This window comes from Empidonax traillii, unplaced genomic scaffold (genome assembly GCF_003031625.1).
Source record: "Empidonax traillii isolate 1590-97213 ecotype Southwest subspecies unplaced genomic scaffold, ASM303162v1 scaffold1549:size122151, whole genome shotgun sequence".
NCBI lineage: Eukaryota > Metazoa > Chordata > Aves > Passeriformes > Tyrannidae > Empidonax > Empidonax traillii.
The window spans coordinates 58,099-60,479 of record NW_020956742.1 but is presented as its reverse complement, the minus strand read 5'-3'; the positions used below and the strand labels follow the sequence as shown (position 1 = coordinate 60,479).

The window sequence follows — 2,381 nt, the reverse complement described above, 5'->3', positions numbered from 1 at the left end:
AAAAAAAAACAAAACAAAAAAAAAAAACCCAAACAAAAACAAGACAGAAAAACAAAAAAAAGTCCCCAAGAAAGTCCAGAGGACAAATAAACCCAAACAGACACGCAGCAGCATCACATGTGATGCAGCAGGAAAACGAGTCCAATCCAAAAAAGCCAAATCCAAAGGCAGAGATGCTTTGCTAACACACACAAACCACACTGTGGGTGCAGAGCCTGTCGGGCTGAGCCCTTCCAGACACAACTCCACGTGTCCCCACCGTCCCCCTGTTCCTCCAGCTGCCTCATCCCGGGAACCACCGCGAGCTTCCAGGAGGGTGGAAGGCCCATCTGTTCTCTTAGAAGGGTTTGGGTTGGAAAGGACCATGAAGGTCATGTGGATCCAACCCCCCCAAAGCCTCCAAACCACCACCCCCCCTTCCCACCCACCCGCTCGTGCTTCCTCTCCCCAACTTCCTCATCTCCCAAAACGGGAGAGGGAAATTCCCTGCCCACCCCCCTGCCACACAACCCCAAACCCCCTTTTATCCACCCTGAGAGTGTCCTCCTCATCCAGTTGTCTTCTCTGGCAGGGCTCTGAGGGGGTTTTGGAAGAGATGGGAATAAAGACAGGAATGGAGAGGTCGGATTTTTTTTTCGAAGCCACGGCCTTTTATTTCGAAGCCACCTCCCTCCACGCCTCCCAAGCCGTGCCAGGGGGGGTCCCAGCTGTGCCAGGGGGATTGCAGATTGCTTCCACAGGGGCTCAGAACTGCCACGGACAACCAGCTCAGAGAGAGGAACCTGCACCTGCCGAGGTGGGCTCAGCGAGGCAGCAGCAAGTGCCCCTTCACCTCACACCTTCAGCTCTCAGCCAACAAACCAAGTCAGAGCACTGGGAAATGCTGGGGGGGGAGACTGGAAAACGAGGAAGCTCGAGAGAGCAGAAATACCAGAAAGAATAAGTAGGAATTCCTGTCAGAAACAGCCCTCACCAGAGCGAGAGAGGAATGGCGAGAGGGAGGTTGAATTCAACACATTCCCAAAGTTTGTGTCAAGCTCTTCCTTCTCCTCATCCGAGGGGAGGGAGGGAGGGAAGGCCCCAAATCTCCAGCGCTCTGATGCAAACCACGTCCAGCTCGGGGCTGTTCGGTGTCAGAGGGATATTGGCAAATTGGAAGGGATTCAGGAAAACATGGATAACAGCTGGAGGGATTGATTTCCGAGGAAAGATTAAACTATCTGGAGCTCGGCGGGGCAGGGAGGAGGGAGGACACGATCCCCCTGGGCACTTCCTTGCCAGGGAGCAGGGGAAGGGTCCAGTGTCCCACGGCTCGAGATCACCAACTACAGAAATCCAGGGCTCCTCAATTCCCAACCAACTTCCAGGATCAGGAATAGAACCCTCCTCTGAGAGAAGCCCTTCGTTACCAACCCTGTGGGTTGAGTTCACCCCCCCCCCCCACTCCCACCTGCTGGTGGCTTTCCCGAGCCCTCCATCACTTCAGCCCCCGTGGAACATTTGGAATCGGCAGCAGGATTCCCCTCCCCCCCCAACTCCTGCCACAGGAGGTTGAATGCGAGCTCTGGCTTTAAGGAAATCAGGATGTCAACCCTCCTCGTTTTCCCGAACGGGAATTTGGCTGCTCAGCCCACCTCCCACACCTTCTCCTCCACATTTAAACACTGGAGTTATTCTTAGACTCCGCTGAGAAAACCCCAAGCCAGTGCTTGGAATGGCTGTGGATTCCTCCCCGATGCTTTAGGGAGAACCAGAGAAGCCCTCTGGACCATCCCTGGGGGAAGAAAGTCCCTGCCCAACAGGCAGGATGGAATGGGAAGTTCACTGCAGTTGGTGACACTTTTATGCTGAGCCAAAATATCCTTGGAGGGACCTGAGAGCAGGGAAAGGAGTGACACCTCCACAGGGACAGGGGAAGAGGCGACAAAGGAAGAGCAAAACGGGGCGAGCTGAGCAGAACAAGGAGTTTGTGGGGTCACACAGGGGTCGTCTCACACCTGAGCCAGCCCATCCCTCCCTGAGGGGCTCCAAACCAGCGCTCCCAGCAGTGGGAAGTGACAGCTCCAAGCTGGAGCTGCTGAGAGGTGACAGATCCCACGGTGCCAGGCGAGCAGGGGCAGGAGAAGCCTCCCCAGTTCCACCAACTCACCGGAGTCAGAGCCCTCAGAGCCCCCCAGGGGGAACCAACCCCCGGCTCTGACTTCAGGAGAGGTCCCCAGGACCACCCCCCAAGGCTCCTCCAACCCCCCCAAAGTCCTCTATCTTATCTCCCACCACCCAGGACAGCCCCTGTCTCTGCAGGGCCCCCCAGACCCCCCCAGGGTCTCCCACATCCAAAGATATCCCCCCCCTATTCCCTCTTAGCTTCCAAAGCGCCCCCA

At 56.4% G+C, this 2,381-nt stretch overlaps 1 protein-coding gene across 1 annotated transcript in view; it reads right to left on the bottom strand.

Moving 5' to 3' along the window:
- ATF7 (activating transcription factor 7) overlaps nt 1–2,381 on the bottom strand; it is a 53,146-nt gene that overhangs the window by 49,787 nt on the left and 978 nt on the right. The window lies entirely within an intron of this gene.